Source organism: Puma concolor, chromosome D3 (genome assembly GCF_028749965.1).
Source record: "Puma concolor isolate L17-30 chromosome D3, mPumCon1.1.hap2, whole genome shotgun sequence".
Lineage (NCBI taxonomy): Eukaryota > Metazoa > Chordata > Mammalia > Carnivora > Felidae > Puma > Puma concolor.
In genome coordinates this window covers 22,976,761-23,004,481 of record NC_141678.1, presented here as the reverse complement: position 1 = coordinate 23,004,481, position 27,721 = coordinate 22,976,761, and the positions used below count along the sequence as shown (strand labels likewise).

Below are 27,721 nucleotides of genomic sequence, written 5' to 3'. Positions count from 1 at the left end.
GGTAAGTGGCTGCAAATGGTAATAGTCACAGCTTGCCTGCAATCTCTGGTTACTGACAAAAGTGAAGTAGATGCTTGAAAAAAAGGATTAATAGGGGAGAATATTCAATACCTGCTTTAAATCCTTATCCTCCATAGATTAGTAAGAAACACCCAACGATTATAAATAAGCACTCAAGTTCTTCTACAGTGAGAGCCACTAGCATTGACTTGCAGCTGGGCATGGTGATCCAGGCACCAGGCTAGCACCCTCTGCATCGCTGACCTCTGAGAAGCCTACACCGAGGCAGCTACAGACACCTTATTGTGAGGTCTCAGGCAGTCTAAGCTAATGTGTTTTATCATTGAGTGTACATATTAGAGATGATTTTTAATATTTAATATGATCTTTGAAGTGTTTTCAGAGATCCCCTGAAGCACAGCCACAAGAGCCAGTTTCAAAACCACTAGTTTGGTGGAGAGAACCTGGGTTTGGAATCCCAGGCCCGCAGCACCAGCTGAGACGCCGGTGGGTGGGTGAGGAACTGAGCATTTCCTCATCTAGAGCAGAGCACTTGCCAGAAGAGGAGGTTGAAGGTGGGTGTTAAGTAAATGTTCCCCTCCCCACTGTTCATGAGATGAGATGGCATTTCTGTCTCTGGCTGCTGGCAGCTGGCAGACATTCTATTTTACCATATCTTAAAACTAGAAGACAGTTGGCCCCACCTCATGTCCTCCACCTTACAGAGATAAAATTTTGACTTTGAAGCATTCTGATCTGAGTTTTACAATAAATTACAAATGTATCACTACTCAAAGACTTTAAAGTTCATGTATGTACTTTATTAAAGAATTAAAATTTCTTTAATGGAGGCGGGTCTGCAGGTGTACTGATGCTTTAAAATTATATAAAAGCCATGAAAGGGGGTCAGAAAGAAACTGCTTGTTGGGTTTGAGGAGGTGGCAGCTAAGAACTCCTGTGCCCTGTGGAGACTGAGGTGGCCTCACTCTGCTGAGGTGCCAGATTACACACCGAACTGCAAGATGTAGACCCACTCTCCAGGCTGAGGAACAGGGGAGGCAGAGCCAGGTGGCCCTTAACCTCTGTAGCATAGATGTCTGAGGCAGAGGCCTGGGCCCAGGCTGTGTGCTCTATCTAGCAAGAGAGCCACCATGAGGATCCTAGAGTCCGTGGTTGGAAAAGGAAGCGAAGACCTTGCATTCATATGATCCTCCCTGCCATCTCCAATGCTAATGGAGCCCAAGGTAGCCGAACATATTAAGGCTTTGTCACACAAGTTAAAATAGATAAGTGTTAGTTGTAAATGGTTCCCCTGTTGTACTTTGTTGCCATTTGGAAGGTCAGTCCCTAGAACTGCAGGTTCTTTCAAGTCACCCAGAAGGTAGTACCCACTAGCATACATTCTTGACTGGGGGCAGCTCCCACTCTTGAGGTCCCTCCCTGTCAGCCCTTGGGACGTGACCTCCCTCCTTTGGCACCTCAAGGGTATGATTTTTCATCTGACTTGATCAACCAGCTCAGAAGCTCCTATTGCCCCTCTAACACTGTTCTCAGATGCCCCCAAGTACTAGCCATACACCCCAGACCCTGCCCCAAAGCATTCCTTCTCAAAGCACTTTACAACAGGGTAACCTTAATAAACCTCCTGCTGACTTGAAGAGGTGTAAACCTCTTCAATTGGCCTTCAGGGACTTTTCCTGACAGTCCTCTCCCTGCTTCCTAAATATTGGTATTCCTGAGGTTCAGTTCTCTGCCCTCCTTTCATGCATGCTTCCTTGGAGACTTACAAATCAAGGTATTTAAAATGGAGACACTTTATTAACCACAGCTCCCTATGAGTCTGCCAGGGATGCAGCAAAGGCCATGTTCCCAGGAGCTTGAAGAAACTGCTAGCACATCAGGTGTTCCCACCAGAGATGTGTTCAAGGCCATGCCTCACATGTACACTGCTCTCCACCCATCCCCATGCAGTTCTGAGGCATTAACTTCGGGACTGTCTCGGGCCTGAGGGCTCTGCTAACCCAATCTGGTCAGTGAAAGGAGGGCTGAACGGAAAGGCCTTGCAGCACCTGACCTTGCTCTTTTCCACTGCTAGGTTTGGTGGTTCCTTACAGAGCAGTCAGTGCCTGGAGCTGGGGTGAACATTGGTGCCAATCTGCCGTTCCCTCCTCCACTCCCAAGGAGGACGTTAACCTCTTTCCAGACACCCTCCCTTGGACTGGGAAAAGCTCCATCATTCAGTCTGGTTATGAAGCTCACTCTTAAAAAATTCTGAACCATACCAAGCAGGAATGAACCAGAGCACCTAGAGCCGCCTTAACAGCTTGAGGGGAGGAGGCCAGCTGGGGCCTCTGCCTCTCCTTACCTGAGCATCCTTGATCATCCTTGTCATTCTTGTGTCCTCCACCCAGTCCTGTCCTGAAAGCACTCCAGATTTTTGGAGATCACGGCCAATGCCTGAAAAACCTGGATGGACCTGAGGGCAACAGCCTGGGTATCTGAGGTCATCTAGTCACCCCTCATTGCTGGGGACCCTCACTGAGGGTCTTTGCTTTCAACAGCTCTGGATACACCAGGACTCCTTCATTTAACAAATAATTGAGGGTTATGGGTCTGCACAGGCTTCACTGGTGACTCACACATATCCGCCCCCACCGTCCCATGAGATGATGACATGGCATTTCTGTTTGTCTCAGCACTGTTTGCCCTAGGAGTGTGCCGTCTGTTAGGGAAGATGAGGCAGATAAAAATAAGTTAAAAGGTGCTTATTATCCAAAAAGAACTGAAAAAGCCCCTTTGAGTCAACCTACTTAAAGTGGAGACCAGAGTTGCATATATAAATAGTGGAAAAGGTTTGACTGGAACTAACTGCAAAACGAAACTACTAAAACTAGTATCTCTTAACAAAGTGCAATTGCAATTACAGGCTAATTCTTAGAACAGAATCATTTTATGTATATTTCCTTCCTAAACTTTATATGACTGCATAATAAAACAGACACCATTCCCACAGGGCAGTCAGTTTTGAAAAGTTAGTCAAGGGTCTCAGTTTTCCTTAAGGCCTCTCTTAATCTGTTAGCTCTCTGATCCTCTAGCCATACCCATGAAGTACCTAATTGGTTCCATGAAGCTCTTCATGTGTTAATGGGCCTCTCAGATCCTCATCTGCCAATGACTGCAATCTTTGAGCAGTTTCCATCAATACCTTTGTAACTTTATGAAATTCTAGGCTTTAAAACTTAAATTGTACTTCAGCACCATTGTGTTGTATTGTCAGTGTCAGAAGTTTCTGACCTCTTACAATCCTAAGCACGAGATGGGAGAGATGGACTATGCTGGGTGGAGGGTGTTAAGCAGAGAGATGTTTAAAAAGAGACAACTGGCCCCAAGTGGAGTCACTTGTGCTAAGCCCCATGTTAGCAAGACACAGCTTAATAACTAACCCAACTGCACCTTCAGCTCCTAAGGTATAACCTTTAACCAGTCATCATGGTACCTAGTCGGCACTAGTGAGATAAACCACTTGATAGACCCCTTCCGTTCCTGTTAGATAGGCTACCTTCCTGGAACAATGCATTCTTCACTAATAATTCCCCTTTTCCCACCCCCATTTCTGCCTTTTAAAAACTTTGCATTTTGTATGGCCCTTCAGAGCTCCTTTCTATTGCTGGATGGGATGCTGCCTAACTCATGAGTCATTGAATCATGCCAATTTGATCTTTAAAGTTACTCAGTTGAATTTTTGTGATTTAACAATGTCTAAATGGAAAGTAATTTTTTAAATGGTCAGTTGTTTGGAGAATATTTTTCACGTCTGAGGACTTTTGATTTCCTCTACAACTGGAGGAAGCTGGATATTGACTACTTAAATATGGCTCAAAGGAGGAAAAAAGCCCATCGACATGTCTGACCAGAGAGCCTACCCTTGAGGGGCAGCAGCGATTTCAACTGATGGCAATATTGGGTCAGCAGGAGCCAAGACAGGAGGGCAGGTTTGGGGAACTGAGTGAGCTGGAGTGCATGGATTAGTAAGTGAGGAAATACCATTTAAATAGGCCAAGAAAGTCTATTTCAGGTTAAACACTGGTCTCCATTCTATAACTATTTGAGGTTTCTGAACAGAGAACTGAACAAAATGAAAATAGTTAAGGTTTTATTATGGGTCAGTCACTGTTTAAGTACTTGGATGGACACATGTAATTCTATCAACTTGGTGAAGTCAGTACTATTATATCCTCATTAGAAAGTAAGGCAAACGAGCCAGCATTGTGAAGGCCCTGGCCCAAAGTCATACAACAAATAAGCAGCAGAACTATGGTTTGAGACTGGGCCTTCTGCCTCCAGAGGTCACACTCCCAACTACTGCCCTACCCAGTCTCTCCTTAGGGCCAGCTGGGAGTGAGAGCTAGGAGGATGAAGTGGGAAGAACGGTAAGAGGCCATGTGCAGGATAAAAGGCCTAAATCAGAGTAAAGAAGGCTTAGGAGCAATTCCAAAGGGACCTTTAAAGTACTAGTACTATTACATAGGACTATGTATTTCCAAAACCCAGAACTGTTATTACATTATGCACAAAGGAGTACATGTTGCAAGAAGGAATTAGCTACTCACTAAAATTTACTAAATTTCTGAGGAGGAGCTCCCTCACTCAACTCTAAGACTTCTACCTCTAGCACAAAGACTAATCTGCATTTAAGATCATTGGCAGCAGACACTGACAACTCAGGGGTCGAGACAACTCTTAGCCTGAAGAAACTAGAGCTTAGTGTCTGTGTGTGTGCAGCCCTAGGCTGCCCTGACCCGGGGATGGTGAGACCTGTGTTGTAGCCCCCTTAATTGCTTATTTAGAGAGTGGCCTTGACCACTCTACCCTGCTTTAATTTCTCATCTGTGGGATGTTTGTTCAATCAACCCACGAGGCTGTTGTTCTGTGAGGAAACAGATCATGTCTTACAAAGTGTAGCTGCCCTGCAGCTCGCATTGAACGTCTACTCTGACTGACTCTCCACACCTTACCAGCTTTCCAGTGTAGTCCAAAGTTGGAGGAGGCAGGAATCCTGTTTGTTTTCCATGCAGACTGCCCTGCTCCAAGGCAATGGCATGTCTCCTCTGCCAAACCAGAGAGAGGAGAGAAATATGTCAGGTGTTTCCACGGGTGGTAGAGACTCCTGGCCATCTCCAGCCAGGGGGTCCTCAACACGAAACACTTCATATTCAGCCACTACGGTTTGGAGTGTTGCCAGGGACAGGTTTTCTGGCTAGGGTGGGAACTCTTCCCTGGGCTTCTGGGAGTCTTTCAGAGATGGACAACCTCACTCCCACGACAGGTGAGGGCTGGGTGAGTGGTCAAGTAGTGCTGGCTGGCCCCTCGCCTTCAGGGCTCTGGCCGCCTTCCCTCCATTCAGGCTGGTGTCTGGATGTGCAGTGGGTGATTCCTGAATTTCCCAAACACAAACCTCCAAATGTATGCCTATCCTGGAAAAGAAGAGGCAGCAGAGGCGACTCCCTGGCCAGTTTGTGGTGTCTCCCCTGCCCCTAAGGCAGTATTTTGCCATACGCTGCCTTGCCTGGCCGTCCCTCTATGCATGCAGAGCTGGCCCTGTACCCCATGGAGAGCAGAGAAGTGGGGTCAGGCAGCATGTCTGACAGGTGGAGGAGTGGAGCCCATGCCTATAGAACTCCTGACCATGGCCTTGGGCAGGCAGAACTCTTGCCCTTAGAGGGGAAGTACACTCCTCTGAGTAGGAACAAACTTCAAAGGAGTCTTCTGGCACCCTTACCTCCATGGTACCCTTAGCCTTGCTCTGCATTTCTGTAGCTCTCCCTGTCCTGAGAGTCCCTCCTACCTACTCCATCTATGCCTCTCTGGGCCTTACTGATTTTCTGTCTGAGTTATCCATTGAGGTATGTCGGGTGTCAAAGTCCCCCATTATTGTATTTACCATCAATTTCTCCCTTTATGTCTTAATATTTGCCTTATATATTTAGGCGCTCCTAGGTTGGGTGCATAGGTATTTACAATTGTTATATCCTCTTGCTGAATTGATCCCCTTATCATTATGTAAAGCCCTTCTTTGTCTTTTCTTACAGTCTGATTTAAAGCCTATTTTGTAGTTTTCCATCCCTTCATTTTCAGTTTGTGTCTTTAGGTTTGAAATGAGTCTCAGATAGGCAGCATATAGATAGGCTTTGGGTTTGTTGGTTTTTTTTTTTTTTAAGATTTAAAAAAAAAATGTTTATTCATTTTTGAGAGAGAGAGAAAGAATGAGCATGAACGAGGTCAGGGGCAGAGAGAGAGGGAGACACAGAATCTGAAGCAGGCTCCAGGCTCTGAGCTGTCAGCACAGGGCCCAATGCGGGCTCGAACTCAAGAATTGTGAGATCATGACCTGAGCCAAAGTTGGATGCTTAATTGACTAAGCCACTCAGGCACTGCCCCTCTCCCCCAAATATTTGTAATTTTTTTTGTTTTTGAGAGAGAGCAAGCAGGGGGTGTGGGTAGAGAGAGGGGGACAGAGGATACAAAGTGTGCTCTGTGTTGACAGCAGAGAACCTGATACAGGGCTCAAATTCATGAGCCAGGAGATCATGACCTAAGCCGAAGTCAGAGGCTTAACCAACTGAGTCATCCAGGTGCCCCCTTTTAGCACTTTTGAATATATCTGGTTACTCCCTTCTAGCCTGCAGAATTTGTGCTGAAAAATCAGCTGATAGTCTTTTGGGTATTCCTTTGTATATAACTAGTTGCTTTCCTCTTGCTGCTGTTAAGATTCAATCTGTATCTTTAGTTTTGGACATTTTAATCATTACTTGTCTTGTTGTAAACCTCTGTGGGTTCATCTTCTTTGGGTTCACAGCTCTGTGCTTCCTGGACCTGGATGTCTGTTTCTTTCCTCAGGTTAGGGAAGTTTTTAGCTATTATTTCTTGAAATAAATTTTCTGCCCCTTTCCCTCTCTTCTGGGACCCCTATAATGTGAATGTTGTTATGCTTGATGTTGTCTCTTTGGTCTCTTAAATTAGCCTCATTTTTTTTTTTTAATTTTTTTTTTCAACGTTTATTTATTTTTGGGACAGAGAGAGACAGAGCATGAACGGGGGAGGGGCAGAGAGAGAGGGAGACACAGAATCGGAAACAGGCTCCAGGCTCTGAACCATCAGCCCAGAGCCCGACGCGGGGCTCGAACTCACGGACCGCGAGATCGTGACCTGGCTGAAGTCGGACGCTTAACCGACTGCGCCACCCAGGCGCCCCTAGCCTCATTTTTTTTTTTTTTTTCCAACGTTTTTTTATTTTTGCGACAGAGAGAGACAGAGCATGAACGGGGGAGGAGCAGAGAGAGAGGGAGACACAGAATCGGAAACAGGCTCCAGGCTCTGAGCCATCAGCCCAGAGCCTGACGCGGGGCTCGAACTCCCGGACCGCGAGATCGTGACCTGGCTGAAGTCGGACGCTTAACCGACTGCGCCACCCAGGCGCCCCTAGCCTCATTTTTTAAGTCTTTTTTCTTTTGGCTGTTGAACTTGGATGATTTCTACTACCCTATCTTCCATATTGCCAATCCGTCCTTCTGCATTATCTAAGATTCCCTCTTTTCACTTCTGTTATCATATTAAAAAAATTTTTTTTTTAATGTTTATTTTTGAGACAGAAAGAGTGCAAACAGGGGAGGGGCAAAGAGCAAGGGGGACAGAGGATCCAAAGCAGGGCTTGAAATCACAAACCATGAGATCATGACCTGAACTGACATTGGATGCTCAACTGACAGAGCCACCCAGGCACCCCTCAGTTATCACATTCTTCAGCTCTGATTTTTTAAAAATATTTTCTCTTCATTGAAGTTCTCACTGTGTTCATCCATTCTTCTCCCAAGTTCAATGAGTTATCTTTATGACCACTGCTTTGAACTCTATCAGGTAGACTGCTTATCTTCATTTCATTTAGTTCATTTTCTGAAGTTTTGTTTTGTTCTTTCATTTGGAACATATCCCTGTATTTTGCCTGATTCTCTGTGTTTGTTTCTATGTATTAGGTAAATCAACTACATTTCTTGGTCTTAAAAGAGTGGCCTTATGTAGAAGTTGTCTGTGGGGCCCAGAAGTGCAAACCCCCTAGTTACTAGAACCAGGCATTACGAAGCTGTGCTGTGTTGGCTGCATGTGCCCTTCTGTAGTGGCTGGGCTGTTATGATTGCAAGTGTGTTAATGGGCAGGGCTGGGCTGGGCTGCAATGCCCAGCTGTGGCTACTGCAGGTTATGCTGGTGTGCAGGACTAGCCTCCAGTGTGGCTGGCTGCAATTGTTGTGAGTGTACTGGTGAGTGGTGTTGCCCTTCCACCTCCAGCAGGAGCTGCTTTGGAGGGGTGCTGGTCTGGCTGAGGCTACCCACTGGGTGGGGCAGGGTTGTAGCCACTTTGTGGGGGTGGGGCACCAGTCCTGGTCAAGACTGCCTATCAGGTGCGGCAGGGCAGGAGCCACTGAGGCAGGTGGGGCACTGATCCTGGCTGAGGCTGCCCACTGAATATGCAGGGCAGGGCAGGTCTGCATGGGAATGACATGGCAAGGTGAGCAGTGCTAGCAAGGTAGATGAAGAGTATCATGTGGCAGAAAAAACCAGGATCCTTGTCCTGATGGAAAGGACTGTTGAAAGAAGACAGATAAGTGTGCTGAATGTTGCAGAGCAGTTTGCACTGCTGGGAACCTGCACTGAGTCTGCGGCATGTCAGGAGAGGGGGCCCTAAGGGAGTAATGTTTAAACTAAGGCCTGAAGGATGAGGAGAGAAATAGAGGGAAGATGCTGATTCACACATCCTTTGTGCTAAGCCACTTCCATCATTTCATCTAGTTTTTTATTTATTTATTTATTTATTTTTTTAATTTTTTTTTTTTCAACGTTTATTTATTTTTGGGACAGAGAGAGACAGAGCATGAACGGGGGAGGAGCAGAGAGAGAGGGAGACACAGAATCGGAAACAGGCTCCAGGCTCTGAGCCATCAGCCCAGAGCCTGATGCGGGGCTCGAACTCCCGGACCGCGAGATCATGACCTGGCTGAAGTCGGACGCTTAACCGACTGCGCCACCCAGGCGCCCCTCATCTAGTTTTGACAACAACCCTTTAAAATAGGTATTATCCCCATTTTTCAGATGAGAAAGCAGAGGCTCAGAAAGCTGAAGAGCCCTATCCAAGGTCACCTAGTTAATATGTGGCAGAATGAGGACTTAAGCTCTAGTCAGCATGATTCAAAAGCCAATCCAGTTAAAAGGCTGTTGCCATAGTCATGGCCAGAAAAGATGATGGCGTTAGTGGATATGGAGAAAAGTGGATGTGTGGGCTCAAGAGGGACAATGCAAGTAGAATTGACGGGACTCAGTGAGTAGTGTTGAGATAAAGGAGGAATCAAAGATGAGTCTTTGTTTCTGCCTTGATTGGGTGACCAGTGATCTACCCAGGCAGATCATTTACCAAGAGGAGAAAAGGGAGAAGCAAGTTTAGAGGGAAGGAATCATTCATCTAAATTTGATACATTCCATTTCAGTTAAAAAAATTTGGTTGATTCAATGAAAACAGGGAGAATTCCATGCCTAGAAACTCACCCTCTTCATGCCCCCTCAATCCCAGTGTTGTCTGTCGATATCTTCTAATGTCCTAAGGCACCCTGATTCTTTTCTGATCCTTGGTCCCTCTGACATCCAAACCCCAAGCAGATCATGACCAAGAGAATGCTGTCCTTGGCCACACCACTTACTCTCACAGAAGTGGCCCTCTGGCTGCCGTGTGCTTTTACCTGCTCTTTCCTGACACTTCTTCTCTACTGAGGTTCTGTGGGGAAGGAGTTGCTCTTGTGGCTGAGCTTCTTCTGGCAGAGGCCCACCCCCGCCCCCCAGCACTCAAACTACTCTGTGTGAGCAGCCTCTGCCTCCCCATCCTCAGAAGGGCCCTGCCCCTGCTTTAACCATCTTCCGTTACAGTCCTGAAATTCCTACCAAATTTAATGAGGGGCCCAAATCATCATTTTGTACCTGGTCCCACAGATCATGTAGCCAGTCCTGTCTATATGTCTGCATCATAATGATGGGAAACAGGGAGTGGCATCCTTTCCCATCTGTGGAATGAACCTCATTTCCAACTAGGAAGACCCACTGCTTTAAATCATAGGGAGATAAAAAAAAAAAAAAGAGCTCACTTCGTTTCCATGAAATATGCAGTTTTATGTGCAGTTTTATGTTTCTTCCTGGGTAATAACTTAGGAGGGAACCTTGGGAATAGAATACAGAAATAACAAATTATGGGCTATTAAATGTGGTTAATTAGTTCTTTATAGCTTAGGTAGAGGCATGGCTGAGTTACTCTGGCATACACAGTTACAGGTAGCGATGTGGGACTGTTTAAATACAACTCAGCGTCCCTCAGGAGGTGGAGGGAGGAGCAACTGAGTAATCCCGGCCTGGCTTTCGAAGCTGAAACCTCCACCAAGGCCATACCTCTGGTCAGAGTATGATCTCTCACAAGCCTAATCACGCAGTGATTAGGGACCTCTTACCTGCGACCCCCTCAGCTCTGCAAGTGTGGAGGTGGTCAGTGTGCAGCCTGGGCACCCTGCAGCAGCCTCTGGGGTGGAACTCATACTTGTGCTCCAAGAAGTCTCCAAGCTGGTTTCATCTGCCATTCAGGCTCCAAACAGCTACAAATCCTTGCTCACTTCAGTAAATATCTATTTAAAAAAAAATTGAATCAAAAAAATGTTGGATTCCTAGCTGAAAAAGGATGCAGAAATGCTCTGCTGCCTATTATCACAGCCCTTTTCATCCTGATGAGCTAATGTATGAAGCACTAGGACCACTGAGTGGAAAGTCTCCAGTGTTACTTACAGCAGTAATACCTAAGACTCAATGGACATAGCACACAGAAAATATAATCCACCCTCCCCCCCAAATTCCTTGTTCCATAGCCAATATCAATTCAAACTTATTGTGAAAGGCTTTTAGAATGTACTAGGTCATCCCATTTATTCTCCACTGAACTGATCATATAACTGTGGTCCTGTTCAGGAAGCTTAGTTGACATCCCTGGATTCACAAAAAAACTTGAATTCTTTAGTCTGGTATCTGCATGCTTCCCATTCTGACAACAGCTGGGCTTTCCAGCTCTATCTCACCAAAGCCTGCATTCCAGTCACACCTAATTATTCTTTACCCCATGTACTTTACCCCATGTATCCCATGTCTATCTCCTCTCCCTCAACTTTTATATTTGTATTTATTGAGTGCCTATCCTTGCTAGGTCCAGGGGATACAAAAGGAGGAAAGCAGGCTCAGTCCCTAGCCTTGGGGTCTTATAGTCTAGTAAACCCATGCATTATGCAAACCTTCATGGCAAACTGTGAGAAGGGTTATGAAGGAAAGGAGGCTCCAAGTACCCACATTAGGGGTTTGGTATAGTTGGGGCATCAGGAAAGCTTCCTTGAGAAGTATGATTTCTGTGAAAAGAGACAGAGGTGGTAACTAGGCATCACTGGTAGACAGGGGAGGCTGTGTGGAGGGCGGGCTCCAGGCCAGGCTAGCAAGAGCAGAGGCCCTGGATGCAAGGCCATTTGAAAGAAGACACTGAAAGGGCAGGGAGGCTAGAGTGCAGAGGGCAAGGGGAGACTCAGATAAGCCGAGTCTGAACTTAAAGAATGTGGTCTTCATCCCTAGAGCCATGGGAGGCCTTTGAAAGATTTTTTCAGAAGTAACATCAGAGGACCTTCTATTATTATTATTAAGTTTTATTTTTATTTATTTTGAAAGAGAATCCCGAGCAGGTTCCTCACTGTCAGTGCACAGCCTGATGCAGGGCTCGAACTCATGAACTATGGGATCATGACATGAGCCGAAGTCAGACGCTTGGCCAACTGAGCCACTCTGGCAGCTGCCCCCACTTTTTGAAAGTAGACTCTGTGTCCAATGTGGGTCTTGAACTCTTGACCCAGAGATCAAGAGTCACATGCTCTACCAACTGGGCCAGCCAGGTGCCCCATCAGATTTGTGGATTTTTTTTTTAATGTTTATTTTAGTTTTGAGAGGAGGGAGGGGCAGAGTCTAAAGCAGGCTCCAGGATCCGAGTTGTCAGCACAGAGCCTGATGCAGGGCTCAACTGTGAAATCGTGACGTGACCTAAATTGAGAGCAAGAGTCAGATGTTTAGCCAACTGAGCCACCCAGGCACCCTCGTCAGAGCTGTGTTTTTACGGAGCTTCTGGAGGAGGTACAGGGCACTTGCAGGGGGATCAGGTGAAAAGGGAGGAACAGTGCAATAAAGTGTTTGGGGTATAGAGAGGGGAGAAGCCAGATCTTTGTCCTGCACAGTGGGAAGGACATGGTGTCATCTAGTGAGTGTCTGTGAGTCCCAGGGAAGTCTGGGGGCTTGTTTTGAAGAAAGCTGTCCAAATGTTGTGCTCAAAGGGATGTCTGGGCCGCAGGTGGATGTGTGACAGAAAGAATAGGAGGCAAAAACTAACCTACAGATCAAGAAGAGGGATGCCTAAGTAGCTCGGTTGAGCTTCCGGCTCTTGGTTTCAGCTCAGGTCATGATCTCACAGTTTGTGGGATCAAGCCTCATGTTGGGCTCCTTGCTGACAGTGCGGAGCCTGCTTGGAATTCTCTCTCTGTCCCTTTCCCTCTCTCTCTGCCCTTCCCCTGTACACTTGCGTGCTCTCTCTCTTAAAATAAATAAACTTAAAAAAAGATCAGGAAGGAGAAATGGAGCTGGCAAAGAGAGTCAAGAAGGAAAAAAATGAGGATATGGTGCTAAAAGAACAGGGAAGAAAGTATTTCAGAAAGCACCAGCCCTGAAGGGCAAGTGAGCCCCACAAAGGGAAGGGGAAATGAATGGCAGAAAGAAGTTCCTAGTCTAGAAGGCAGAGCACAGGGAGTTCCTGGAGCAGGAGCAGGTGGGACTGGAAGGTGGCTGGGGGCAAGGTGGCAAAGGAGGCCTGGAGACCAGTGGAGCTGGATCAAGAAGGGCCTCAGTAAGGAGTTTGGATGTGATCCTGAGAGTCAGTAGAGGGTTGTTAAAGGTTTGAGCTAGTTTGTCTTTTTAATTAAAAACAAAATGCATGTTCTTTTGTAAATAAAAGAACCACCCTCCACCCAAACAAACTCTGTAGTAGCATAGAAATGTATTAACAAGTGAAGGTTCTTCTGCTGAATCCTACTCCTCAGCTAGCACTTTGGTGTTACCATTCCAGACTTTCTGCCATTCACAAACATCTTTAGTTTTGTGTAAACGGGATCATGCTACATATAATTTTTGCAACTGCCCTTATTCAATCAGTAATCTTGGGTTTCCTTCTGGGTGAGTATATGTAGATATGCTCCACTGGTCTGAATGGCTAACCACAACCTGGATATACCTGTGTAACAAACTGCCACCAAATTAGTAGCTTAAAATGATACAAATTTGTTATCTCACAGTTTCCATGGGTCAGGAGGCTGGCACTGAGTGGCTGGTCTTCTGCTCAGAGTCTCCCCAGGGTTGCTCTCTCATTGAGACTTAGAGCCATCCTCCAACCTCTTTCACATTGTTGGCAGAATTCACCTCCTTGCAGATTTAGGACTGCAGTTCATTTCCTTGCTGGCTTCAGTCAGGGCCACTCTCGGTTCCTAGAGGCTTCCTTCATCTTCAGAACCAATAATACCTCAAGCTTTATACTTCTTTTAAGGAAGAGCTTAGTCCTTTTGGAGGAGTCACCTGATTAGGTCAGGGCCACTCAGGATAACCACTCTTTCTTCAGGTCAGCTGGCCATCTGATAAGCTACTCATGGGAACGGAATTCATGCCATCACAAGTTTCACCCACACTCAAGGTCACTGTGTCCTCATCTTAGAATCTGGCCAACCACAATACCATACAATTGCCTTCCAATATGTGTTCCACGTTTTGCTTTCTGCAAACAGCTCCAATTAGTAGTTTTTGCATATATTTTGTATGCTTTGTAAACATTTTTGTTGGGTTTTAAAAAGTGACATTTGTGGGTTGAACAATAATCACACTAATTTTTTAAATTTTTTAAAATTTAATTTATTGTTTATTTTTGAGAGCGAGCAAGCATGTGTGCACAAGTGGGGGAGGGGTAGAGAGAGAGGGAGACAGAGGATCTGAAGCAGGTTCCATGCTGACAGCAACAAGCCTGATGCAGGGCTCAAACTCACAAACTGTGAGATCATGACTTGAGCCAAAGTCAGAAGCTTAACCTACTGGGCCGCCCAGGTGCCCTGTTGCAGTTCTTTTTAAAACAAACTTTTACCTTGGAGGGGCACCTGGGTGGCTCAGTCGGTTAGGCGTCCAACTTCGGCTCAGGTCAGAATCTCATGGTTCATGGGTTCAAACCCCGTATTGGGCTCTGTGCTGACAGCTCGGAGCCTGGAGGCTGCTTCAGATTCTGTGTCTCCCTCTTCCTCTGCCCCTCCCCCACTCATACTGTCTCTCTCAAAAATAAACATTAAAAAAAGAAAAATTAAAAAATAAATAAAACTTTTAACTTGGAATAATTTTCTACAGACTCCTTTTCTATGTGTGATTTCTCATATGATTTTTAAAAATAGCTTTTTATTTTATAAACTTTTAGATTTGCAGAAAAAAATTTAAAAAATTTTTTTCAACGTTTATTTATTTTTGAGAGATGGAGAGATAGAGCATGAGTGGGGGAGGGGCAGAGAGAGAGGGAGACACAGAATCTGAGGCAGGTTCCAGGCTCTGAGCTGTCAGCACAGAGCCTGATGTTGGGCTCAAACCCACGAACTATGAGACCATGACCTGAGCTGAAGTCGGACGCTTAACCAACTGAGCCACCAGGTGCCCCTATGTTTACAGAAAAATTGAGCAGATAGTACAGAGTTCCCATGTACCTTGCACCTACTTTCCCCTATTAACATCTTCTATTACATGGTGACATTAACTACAGTCCAAAGTTTATTCAGATGTCCTTAGTTTTCACCTAATGTCCTTTTTCTGTCCCAGGATCCCATGGAGGATATCACCTTATGTTCAGTCATCACAGCTCTATGCTTTTCTTGGCTTTTCTTGTTTCTTAGACTTTCCTTATTTTTGATGACTTTGACATGTTTGAGGTACTGGTCAGGTATTTTGTAGAATGTCCCTCAATTAGAATTTGTCGGATGTTTTTCTCATGCTTAGACTAGGGTTTTTAGGTGCCATTCTCATGACAGCCACTCAAGGGTATATACTATAACATGTCACTATTGATGTTGAGCTTGGGCACCTGGCTGAGGTAGTATTTGTCAAGTTTCTCCACTGCAAAGTGTCTCTTTTCCTCCCTTTTCATACTTCCAGGGTTGGAAGGAAATCACTATGTGCAGGAAGTTATGGTCTGTCTCACTGAGAGCGAAGTATCTACACAGAGTTCTGCAAAGGGGATTTGTCCAGTCTCCTCCATTTATACAATCATTGATTACCATCAGTATTGACTCACAGATATTTACTTACACTTTGGGTTATATTCCTTTAGGGCTGACATAAGGTTTACTATTTCAAAAAAATTTTTTTAACGTTTATTTATTATTGAGAGACAGAGGGACACAGAGCATGAGCAGGGGAGGGGCCGAGAGATGGAAAGACACAGAATCTGAAGCAGGCTCCAGGCTCTGAGCTGTCAGCACAGAGCTGGACGTGGGGCTCAAAATCACAAACTGTGAGATCATGACCTGAGCTGAAGTCGGACTCTTAATCGACTGAGCCACCCAGGCGCCCCTGACATAAAGTTTATTCACCTGCTTGGGTACTATTAGGCTTCTGCACTGATGGATCATAATATTTCTACATGTGACAATCTCTACAGTCTCTTTGACATTCTATGGTGTAGTAATAAACTTTTCTAATCCTGATGACAAATTTAATTCCCTCCTTTATTTATGTTGTTTCAATTGTTCCAGTTTTGGCCACTGGGAGCTTTTTCAGTTGTCTCCTGTGCCCTTTGACATATGCCATCTTTATTGTTTTTCTTTTTTTTTTTTTTTTTTTTGTCTGATGAGCACTTCCTTACTTTTCTTCCTTACAAAAGGCTCATCTTGTGTATTTCCTACCTCAGTCCTAAAATCAGCCATTTCTCCAAGGTGCCCTGGTTTCTTTTATTAGAGAACAGAATTAGAAACCAAAATCTAGGGGCGCCTGGCTGGCTCAGTCAGGACAGCATGCAACTCTTGATCTTGTGGTCATGAGTTCAAGTCCCATGTTGGCCACAGAGCTTAAAAGAAAAAAAGTGGGGTATCTGGGTGGCTCAGTCGGTTAAGCATTCGACTCTTGATTTTGGCTCAGGTCATGATCTCACGGTTGGTGGGATGGAGCCCCATGTCAGGCTCTGTACTGACAGCATGGAGCCTGCTTGGGATTCGATTCTTTCTCTCCCTTTTCCTCTGTCCCTCCCCTATTCATTGTCACTTGCTCTCAAAATAAATAAAACATTAAAAAAAAAAAAAAAAGGAAACCAAGATCTGGGCATTAGATGTACTCAATGCTACTGGAGTGTCACTGCTGTTTGGTACTCTCAGCAGCAGAGCTAGGAAATGTATATGTGTATACTAACCCATGTATATATGTCTATATATAAATATTTCTATATCCAACAATTTCTACTGTCTCTTAATATTCCCTTGGTGTAGTATGTCATAATCTGTTAGCAAATTTAGTTCCCTAAGTGATCATAGTTTTTTTCTGAGACAAAGTGTACATTATCATCCATCACGGTGAAAGCCTAGCAGTATCCAAACATGCAATTACCTCTTATGTCAGCCCTAAAGGTACAGTATGTGGTTTGACTTTGTGGAAGTAAAGGCTTCCCTATTTCATAAGACCCCTATATTTCTTCCCTTTTCTACCCTGAAAGAGAGCCACTTAGCACAAGTCATAGGAGTATGTGCTGGGGAAAAAAAAAGGGGGGGGGGAAGGGGGGTGGATGCCTAGGTGGCTCAGTCGGTAAAGTGTCTGACTCCTGATCTCAGCTCAGGTCTTAATCTCAGGGTCATGAGTTCAAGCCCCACATTGGGCTCTGAGCTGAGTGTGAAGACTACTCTTAAAAAAAAAAAAAAATGATGGAGGAGGAGGAGGAACAAGAGGAGGAGGAAGAGGAAGAGGAGGAGGAGGAGGAGAGGAGGAGGAGGAGGAGAAGAGGAAGAGGAGGAAGAAGAAGAAGAGGAAGAAGAAGAAATATGTGCTGGGAGCTATCAGAAACCTTAAGAGAAATGTTTCTTGGTCTGGTACATGCTCTACTTTGAAGAACTAAGGGCTTGGGACTGTGTCTACAGTCCACAGTGGAACCAGAAACCCAGGTTGGGGTGGGCTGGCAGTGGGGCAGACTTGGGCAGAGAAAGGGGAGGTCAACCTGGAAGAGAAAGGAGTATCCAGGAATCCTTTGAAGGTGACTCTAGAGAGAGACTAAAAAGTAATCAAATGAGGAAGTGAAGAAACAGTTTTACCTCTAGCTGGGATCCATGAATGCTGGAGATTGGCTCTAAGAAGGCGCTTTTCTCTCTGGAGATGAACAGTTTCTTCTAGATGTGACAGGGCAACATGTCAGGGTTACAATTCCATTCTGCAACGTCTTGGATAATGAACCTCTACCGGCGTCTGAAAGTAGGATTTTGACATAAAAAACAGTTTCTTCAGTTTTCAGAGTTTTTATCTGGGTTTCTTTCAGATACTTTTAGCATTTATGTCTATCCTCTAGAAAAGACAAAGCCCACTCACTAACTGCCAGTATAAAGATTTCAGTGAGGGTGATTGAAGGCAAACTGTACTGGTTTGGGAATAAAACGCTTCTTTCCGCAACTATATGCTAACCTGGGAGTGCCTTTAACCACTTGGGTAATTTTATTCCTTTAATAACCTTTATTTATTTATTTATTTTTTTTGCTACAGAAACAATGTTTATCATCATTTTAAAATTCAGACAATACCAACAAACAAAATGAAGAAAATAAAAATCATTCATAATTCTAAGATCCAGAAATAATCACTATTTATATTTTTGAACAGTCTTTTTTTCTCCTACGGACATATACATAAATGTAATTCATAAAAATTGAATCATGTTTTATATAATGTTTAGTATAAAACCTGCTCTTTTACATCTAACACTATATTATGCACACCTATGCTCACTTGGACTTGCCATTCTCCAGTGTTCAGAAGCTGGATCTAAACATGGAAGACACACGGACTGAATCCTCACTTTTAATAGGCATTGCCAAATCATCCTCCAAGAGGTTGTGCTGTTACATTTCCACCAATAACGTTTACATATTCCCCCTAACTAATATCAGGTGATGATTTTAAATCTCTTCCATTTGGAGAGATGGAAAAAAGGTAATTTCACTGGTGTTTTAATCTAGATTTGTTATTACTTGCACCTTACAACTTTCTAAGACCACTATCCCTTCTTTGCTTAGTTTTACTTTCTTCCACATACTGAACTGTCTCCAGGAAAACTTCTTTTTTTTTTTTTTTTTAACGTTTTTATTTACTTTTGAGACAAAGAGAGACAGAGCATGAACAGGGGAGGGGCAGAGAGAGAGGGAGACACAGAATCGGAAGCAGGCTCCAGGCTCTGAGCCGTCAGCCCAGAGCCCGACACGGGGCTCGAACTCACGGACCGCGAGATCATGACCTGAGCTGAAGTCAGACGCTTAACCGACTGAGCCACCCAGGCGCCCCTCTCCAGGAAAACTTCTACTTACTTTTTTATCCTTCTTCCTTTGACAGATTTAAGTATTTTGCATCTATATTCATAAGGGATGTTGGTCTATAACTGTGTTTTTCTGTACGTTCTCATCAGGTCTTTTTACACAGGTAATACTGGCCTCATCAAATGAATTCAGAAGTGTTACCTTCTTCTCCATTCTCTGATAACATTTGTGTAAGATTGGTGTTACTTCTTCCTCAAAATTTTGCTAGGAATTATCAGTAATAACTCCTTTTTATTTCTGATATTTATGTTCTGTAATGGATGTTTTCTTCTTTTTTTTCCTTCCTTGGTCCATCAAGCTAGAGCTTAACAATTTGGCTGCTCTTTTTACAAAGAACAAGAACCAACTATTAGCTTTGGTGATTTTCTCTCTGGTTTGTTTTCTCTATATTAATTTGTTATTTTCTTCTTTCTGATTATCTTGGGTTTCTGTTTATCCTTTTTAATTTCTTAGGTGATAACCTTTCTTCTTTTTTAATGTAAGTATTTATTTCCCAGCTTTAGTGAGATATAATTGACATACAACATTGTGTAGGTTTAAGGTATACAACATGTTGACTTGATACACTTAACATATTGTGAAATGATTACCACTGCTCTCTTAGCAACTTTTTTTTTTTTTTAATTTTTTTTTTCAACGTTTATTTATTTTGGGGACAGAGAGAGACAGAGCATGAACGGGGGAGGGGCAGAGAGAGAGGGAGACACAGAATCGGAAACAGGCTCCAGGCTCCGAGCCATCAGCCCAGAGCCTGACGCGGGGCTCAAACTCATGGACCGCGAGATCGTGACCTGGCTGAAGTCGGACGCTTAACCGACTGCGCCACCCAGGCGCCCCTTAGCAACTTTTAAGTTTATATATGGTGTAAGTATCATGCTGTATATTAGATCCCCAAACTTATTCATCTTATAACTGAAAGTCTAACTTTTGACCATATCTCCCCATTTCCCCCAAACCCTACTCCTTGGTAACCACCATTATACTCCTCTGTTTTTAGAAGTTTGGCTTAAAAAATTTTTTTTAAATGTTTATTTATTTTTGAGAGAGAGAGAGAGAGAGAGACAGAGTGCAAACAGGGGAGGGGCAGACAGAGAGGGAGACACAGAATCTGAAGCAGGCTCCAGGCTCTGAGCGGTCAGTACAGAGCCAGATGCAGGGCTTGAACTCATGAACCGCGAGATCATGACCTAAGCTGAAGTCGGCCACTTAACCAACTGAGCCACCCAGGTGTCCCTTAACTTTATTTTTTTAATGGCATCTTCATTAGTTACTAAGCTATTGTTTTTAGCCTTAAGCCCATCCTTCTACATTCTGCTCTGCAACACTGGAAATGAAATTCTGCAAAACCATAGGTCTCCTTACCCAGCTGGCTTCCTGACGAATCCCACCAACAGGGGAGCACTAGAGACAGACAAGAATACAGGAGAAGAGAGAAGAGAGTTGCTCCTTCCTGTTTTGCTTGCTGCTACCTACTGTCAGTGTTTGCTCTAGGATTGGTTCTTTACCATTAAGGCAATATTCTGTTCCAGTTTCCAGGCTCTTATAGCATTCCCAGAATGAGACTTATTACACCTTCTGGAGGTACCAGCCAGGAAGTACTCTGTGATAGACAGTATAATATCAAAGATATCCACGTCCTAATTGCTGGAACCTACTGAATATGGTATTTTACAGTGCAAACAGGAATTTGCAGGTACGGTTAAGAATGCTGAAATGGGGGGCGCCTGGGTGGTGCAGTCGGTTAAGCGTCCGACTTCAGCCAGGTCACGATCTCGCGGTCCGTGAGTTCGAGCCCCGCGTCGGGCTCTGGGCTGATGGCTCAGAGCCTGGAGCCTGTTTCCGATTCTGTGTCTCCCTCTCTCTCTGCCCCTCGCCCGTTCATGCTCTGTCTCTTTCTGTCCCAAAAATGAATAAACGTTGAAAGAGTTTGTTTCTAAAAAAAAAGAAAAAGAAAAAAAAAAAAGAATGCTGAAATGGGAGATTATTCTCCATAATCCCGGTGGGTGGCCCCAATGTAATTACAAATGTCCTTAAAAGTGGAAGGAGGAGGCAGAAAGGTCAATGTCAGAGTGGTGCAATGTGTGAAGGACATAGCTGGCCATTGCTGGCTTTGGAGATGAAGGAAAGAGTCAGAAACCAATATGGGAACCCTCCAGAAGCTGGCAAAAGCAAGGAAATGTTTTCCCAAGAGCCTCCAGAAGGAACACAGCCCTACTGGCACCTTGATTTTTTTGCTTAGTGAGATCTGTGTAAATCTGTGTCAAACTTCTAACCTATACAACTATAAAATAACTTGTTTTAAGCCACTAAATTTGTAGTTTGTTACAATAGAAATAGGAATAGAAAACTAATATATACCCCAACATCAGAGGTCTGGGTTCCAGCTCTTGTCAGGACCCTCTTCCAAGCTTCTAGGTATCCATTACTCCAAATTCTCCCCTTGTTTTCCCAGCCCTATGGGTGGTAACTGTTTCCTGTGGGTACTATTTACATGGTACTTCAGGGTTCCCCTCTGTATTTTGAGTCTTCTATACCTCTTTAATGAACCCCTGGAATAAGTTCTTCCCACTAAAAAAACTAGGGTGGTTGGTTGCCTTTTTCCTAATTCAGTATCTGACACAGAACTTTGCTACTTTTATTATAGTCACATCTCTTAGCATTTTCCCCCTTTATGGCTTTTTGGTTTTGTGATTTATATAAGAATTTCTCTATTCCAAGGTCTTTTTTAATCAATTTTTTCCAGTTATATATAGCTTTATATTTCACACAGTTTTTTTTTTAAAGTAGGCTCCACACCCAGTGCAGAGCCCAATGCAGCTTGAACACATGACCCTGAGAGGAAGACCTGAGCTGATATCAAGAGTTGCTTAACCTACTGAGCCACCCAGGCACCCCATATTTTATACAGATTTATATTTTAAATTTAGTTTTTAATCCATCTGGAATTTATCTTTGCACTTAGTAGTAAATTATGATTTAATGTGATCATTTTCCCCAAGTGCCTACCTCATCTTCCAACATCATCTAGTCCACACTTTCCCCACTGATGTGAAAGCTGTCCTAGTCATACACTGAATTACCATATATGTGTGGCTCTGCTTTTGGATCTCTCTTCTATTCCATTGATTTGCTTGTTCTTGACCTATAATACACTACTTTAATTTTTATAGCTTTATACAACATCTTCATGTTTAAAAGGATAGGTCTTGTACCAAGCAGGATTTATACCTGGGATGCAGGGCTGTTCAATATCTGCAAAACAATTAACGTGATTCATCACATCAATAAAAGTAAGGACAAGAACCATATGATCCTCTCAATAGATGCAGAGAAAGCATTTGACAAAATACAGCATCCTTTCTTGATAAAAACCTTCAAGAAAGTAGGGATAGAAGGAGCATACCTCGAGATCATAAAAGCCATATATGAACGACCCAATGCTAATATCATCCTCAATGGGGAAAAACTGAGAGCTTTCCCTCTAAGGTCACGAACAAGACAGGAATGTCCGGGGCGCCTGGGTGGCTCAGTGGGTTGAGTGTCTGACTTCAGCTCAGGTCCTGATCTCGCGGTGAGTTCGAGCCCTGTGTCGGGCCCTGTGCTAACAGCTCAGAGCCTGGAGCCTGCTTCAGATTCTGTGTCCCAATCTCTCTCTCTGCCCCTCCCCCGCTCATGCTCTGTCTCTCTCTGTCAAAAATAAATAAACATTAAAAAAAATTTGAAAAAAAAGATACGGATATCCACTCTCACCACTGTTATTCAACATAGTATTAGAAGTCTCAGCCTCTGCAATCAGACAACACAAAGAAATAAAAGGCATCCAAATTGGCCAGGAGGAGGTCAAACTTTCACTCTTCACAGATGACATGATACTCTATATGGAAAACCCAAAAGATTCCACCAAAAAACTGCTAGAATTGACTCATGAATTCAGCAAAGTTGCAGGATATAAAATCAGTGCACAGAAATTGGTTGCATTCCTATACACCAACAATGAAGCGACAGAAAGAGAAATCAAGGAATTGATACCATTTACAGTTGCACAAAAAAACCATAAAATACCTAGGAATAAATCTAACCAAAGAGGTAAAAAATCTATACACTGAAAACTACAGAAAGCTTATGAAAGAAATTGAAGAAGACACAAAAAAATGGAAAAAGATTCCATGCTCCTGGATAAGAAGAACAAATATTGTTAAAATGTCAATACTACCCAAAGCAATCTACATACTCAATGCAATACCTATCAAAGTAACACCAGCATTCTTCACAGAGCTAGAAAAAATAATCCTAAAATTTGTATGGAACCAGAAAAGACCCCAAATAGCCAAAGCAATCTGGAGAAAGAAAACCAAAGCCGGAGGCATCACAATACTGGACTTCAAGCTGTATTACAAAGCCGTAATCATTAAGACAGTATGGTACCGGCACAAGAACAGACATTCGGATCAATGGAACGGAAGAGAGAACCCAGAAATGGACCCACAAACATATGGCCAACTAATCTTTGACAAAGCAGGAAAGAATATCCAATGGAATAAAGACAGTCTCTTCAGCAAGTGGTGCTGGAAAAACTGGACAGCGACATGCAGAAGAATGACCCTGGACCACTTTCTTACACCATACACAAAAATAAACTCAAAATGGATGAAAGACCTCAATGTATGACAGGAAGCCATCAAAATCCTTGAGGAGAAAGCAGGCAAAAACCTCTTTGATCTTGGCCGCAGCAACTTCTTACTCAACACGTCTCTGGAGGCAAGGGAAACAAAAGCAAAAATGAACTACTGGGACCTCATCAAAATAAAAAGCTTCTACACAGCGAAGGAAACAATCAGCAAAACTAAAAGGCAACCGACGGAATGGGAGAAGATATTTGCAAACGACATATCAGATAAAGGGTTGGTATCCAAAATCTATAGAGAACTTATCAAACTCCACACCCAAAAAACAAATAACCCAGTGAAGAAATGGGAAAAAGACATGAATAGACACTTCTCCAGGGGAGACATCCAGATGGCCAACTGACACATGAAGAAATGCTCAACATCACTCATCATCAGGGAAATAAAAATCAAAACCACAATGAAATACCACCTTACACCTGTCAGAATGGCTAACATGAACAACTCAGGCAACAACAGATGTTGGCAAGGATGCGGAGAAAGAGGATCTCTTTTGCATTGTTGGTGGGAATGCACGCTGGTGCAGCCACTCTGGAACAGTATGGAGGTTCCTCAAAAAACTAAAAATAGAACTACCCTCAACCCAGCAATTGCACTACTAGGCATTTATCCACAGGATACTGCTGTGGTGTGCTGCTTCGAAGGGACACGTGCACTCCTATGTTTATAGCAGCACTATCAACAATAGCCAAAGTATGTAAAGAGCCCAAATGTCCATCAACAGATGAATGGATAAAGAAGATGTAGCATATATACAATGGAGTATTACTCATCAATCAAAAAGAATGAAATCTTACCATTTGCAACTACATGGATGGAACTGGAGGGTATTATGCTAAGTGAAATTTGTTAATCAGAGAAAGACAAAAATCATATGAGTTCACTCATATGAGGACTTTTAAGAGACAAAACAGATGAACATAAGGGAAGGGAAACAAAAATAATATAAAAACGGGGAGGCGGACAAAACAGAAGAGACTTATAAATACGGAGAACAAACTGAGGGTTCCTGGAGGGGTTGTGGGAGGGGGGATGGGCTAAATGGGTAAGGGGCATTAAGGAATCTACTCCTGAAATCATTGTTGCACTATATGCTAATTTGGATGTAAATTTTAAAAAATAAAATTAAAAAAAAAAGAATGTTAAAAATAAATAAATAAAATAAATAAAAGGATAGATCTTCCACACCTCCATTATCCTTCCTCAGAATTTCCTTCTTTTCATGTGTTGTTATTCTTCCAGATAAACTTTAGAACTTAATTGTCAACTCCCAATTTTATTTTAAAATAAAATGGACTTCTTATTAGAACTGCATTCAGTTTATAGTTTAAGGAAGACGTAATAGCTTTACAAGATCAAGTTTACTATCCAGGGGCACCTGGCTGGCTCAGTCAGTAGAGCGTGAAACTCTTGATTTCAGAGGTTGTGAGTTTGAGCCCCATGTTGGGTGTAGAAATTACTTAAAAATTTTTAAGTGGTATATTTGGGGCACCTGACTGGCCCAGTTGGTGGGTAATGCAACCTCAAGGTTGTAAATTTGAGTGCCATGTTGTGTGTGAAGACTACTTAAAATCTTAACAACAACAAAAAAATAAGTAAAGTTTTACTGTCCAGGAATGTATTTCAGTAAGCATTAAAAACTTGATTATTCTTTTAAAATGTGTTCCTATATATTTTAGTTTTTAGTGATACTGTGAATGAGATTTTCTTCTTGTTATATTTGTAACTGGTTGTTGCTAATACATAGGAAAACTATATTATCATATTTCTAACTTCTTGCTAAATCTTACTAGTTTTTTTTTTTTAATGTTTTTATTATTTATTTTTGAGAGAGAGAGAGAGAGAGCGCGCGCAAGTGGGAAAGGGGCAGAGAGAGAAGAAGACACAGAATCTGAAGCAGGCTCCAGGCTCTGAGCTGTCAGCACAGAGTTCATCATGGGGCTCGAACTCACACACCACAAGATCATGACCTGAGCCGAAGTTGGACACTTAACTGACTGAACCACCTAGGTGCCCCTAAATCTTATTAGTTCTAAAGATTGTTTTTACTCAGTTTCCTTGGACTCCTATTTAGATAACTGTCACCTGCAAATATTATGGTCTTTTCTAATATTTAGACCTCATTTCCTTTTCTCATCCCCAGATCCTAGAATCTAAAACAATGTTAAAAGAACAGCACTAGCAAGCACCTTTATCTCATTATTGACTAATCTGATTAAAAGTCCTTCTATTGTTTTCTGTAAGACTTGCTAATGATTTATGAAAAATATTTTTTTATCAATTTATGAAGTTTCTTTCTATTCTCAGGATGCTATATACATACATACTTACACACACATGTATACATATACACACTTACATTCATTTATTTATTTATACATACATACATATGTACATACCAAGAATGGCCGTTGAAGTGCCTCAGGAGAGGAGTATTCTGTAGGGGCACTGAGCTCCAGTATGGTTGTACCATTAATCACTGGCTTTGAGGATGACATGGCCTCTACTAGGCCTCAGTTTCCTCATCCACTGTGCCAGGCACCATTGTCTCACAAAACAAAGTAGTGTTGATATTTATCATCACTGAAGGGCATTAGGTAGAGGAATTCAATAATTAGATTTGTGGTTCAGAAAAATCATTCAGACTGCAGTATGAAAAATGGTTGGCTCTTTCTTCTCATCCATTTTTGTCAAAAATCTTACCAATCTTTCAAGGCCTGTTTCAAATTTTCCTTCTTCCACGAGTCCCCTCTCCATCATTCCCAATCCTCGTAGTCAGAATTCTTCTCTGATTCACCCCATAAAGCCCAGAACTACTTAGTGGAAGTGCCAAAGGGCAGGCCACCTCAAGGTGGACCACTTTGGCATGAAGGTTATTTCGAGTTAAAAAGCAATCAAAACCCAGCAGATTCAGGAAAAACTCTTTATCTCTCCCCTCAAAAGCCTAGAAAGAATTTAGATAGAGGACTTGCTCCAGGAAGAGCGTTATTACCATAGACAACTACATTATGATATGAACCAGGTATGGCAGACAGGAAGGAATGCAGCAAAGGCCTATTTGATCAAAGTCTTCTGTGTCCTATTGTTTCCCACTGGCCCAGAAAACATTTGTTTACCATTTACTCTTTTTCATCTTCCTGTGAGTTACATTCCTTCATTTGAAGTCCCAGGCCCCCACCCCTTTATCTTTAGTTCGGAATGTCATATATACCTTATTTTGCCTGATTGTCTCTGGAATTTTATATCTGTGTGGATTCCCAGTACATGTGAAATTAAATTTGATTTTCTCCTGTTAATCTGTCTCATATCAATTTGATTTTTAGTCCAGCTAGAAGGACCGGAAATTCTTCCTCTCTGACAACTGCAAACCCCTTGAAACTGGGAATTCTATTTTCATCCTCACATGCTTCACAGGGATAGGTTTACAGGAGGACTTAATAAATAAGTGTTCACACAATTATCCATGCACTACAAAACCATTTTAGTGGGACAAAGGAAGGAATAAGTGTTCACCACTCAATACTTGTTTGGGATTCAAGCCTTCTTTTGATATGGAGTTTATCCTCAAACCTCAAGACATGTATAATTAAGCACTGCAGGAAGTATTTTCCACTAGCTGTGAAAGGTTCCAACCTGCCTGGAGTGCTGATGTCCAGGAAACACGCCCTGGGGCCAGTCTGGTTTATTGTCACAGGGCTTTAATAGTATCTTGCAACTCTGAAGCTTGAGAGCTTCCTTTTCACCATGCACGATACATTGAAAGCTTCACTTTCAATGGACTATTGATATATGGGAATGAGTGATTGTGAACTGTTTAATTTTCTTTTGAAAGTTTTACCCATTAAATTTACTTTTCCCAAGATCTATGCAATTCAGTATTATGGAAATAAAATACTTGAATTGAACACCTTTTGCAGCTTGAAGATCAGTTCTCTGTTCCATAATTTAAAATGACTTTTAGGAAAAAAGAGTCACATACACAAAGTATCTATTATCATCTAAGTTAAGACTGGAAATTTTCTATAACTTTTATAGAGCCTGTGACCAAGTACAATGGGCCTAAATAATCCAGAGATTTCCCGAAAAAGAAATTTCCCAAAAATATTAAAAAAAAAATTTTTTTTTTAACATTTATTTATTATTGAGAGACAGAGAGACTCAGAGCGTGAGCAAGACAGGGGTAGAGAGAGCGGAGACACAGAAGGTGAAGCAGGCTCCAGGCTCTGAGCTGTCAGCACAGAGCCCGACGCGGGGCTTGAACTCACAAACTGTGAGATCATGACCTGAGCCAAAGTGGGTCGC

At 42.9% G+C, this 27,721-nt stretch overlaps 1 long non-coding RNA gene across 3 annotated transcripts in view; it reads right to left on the bottom strand.

Annotated features, from left to right (window-relative positions):
- Window positions 1-27,721, bottom strand: part of LOC147575409 (uncharacterized) — an 82,330-nt gene that overhangs the window by 20,186 nt on the left and 34,423 nt on the right. For all 3 annotated transcript variants that reach the window (XR_015242366.1, XR_015242364.1, XR_015242365.1), the window contains exons 2-4: window positions 17,466-17,616; window positions 10,539-10,709; window positions 5,016-5,108 (exon numbers count right to left, since the gene is read on the bottom strand). This is a non-coding gene — a long non-coding RNA (uncharacterized LOC147575409). The remainder of the gene's footprint in view (window positions 1-5,015; window positions 5,109-10,538; window positions 10,710-17,465; window positions 17,617-27,721) is intronic.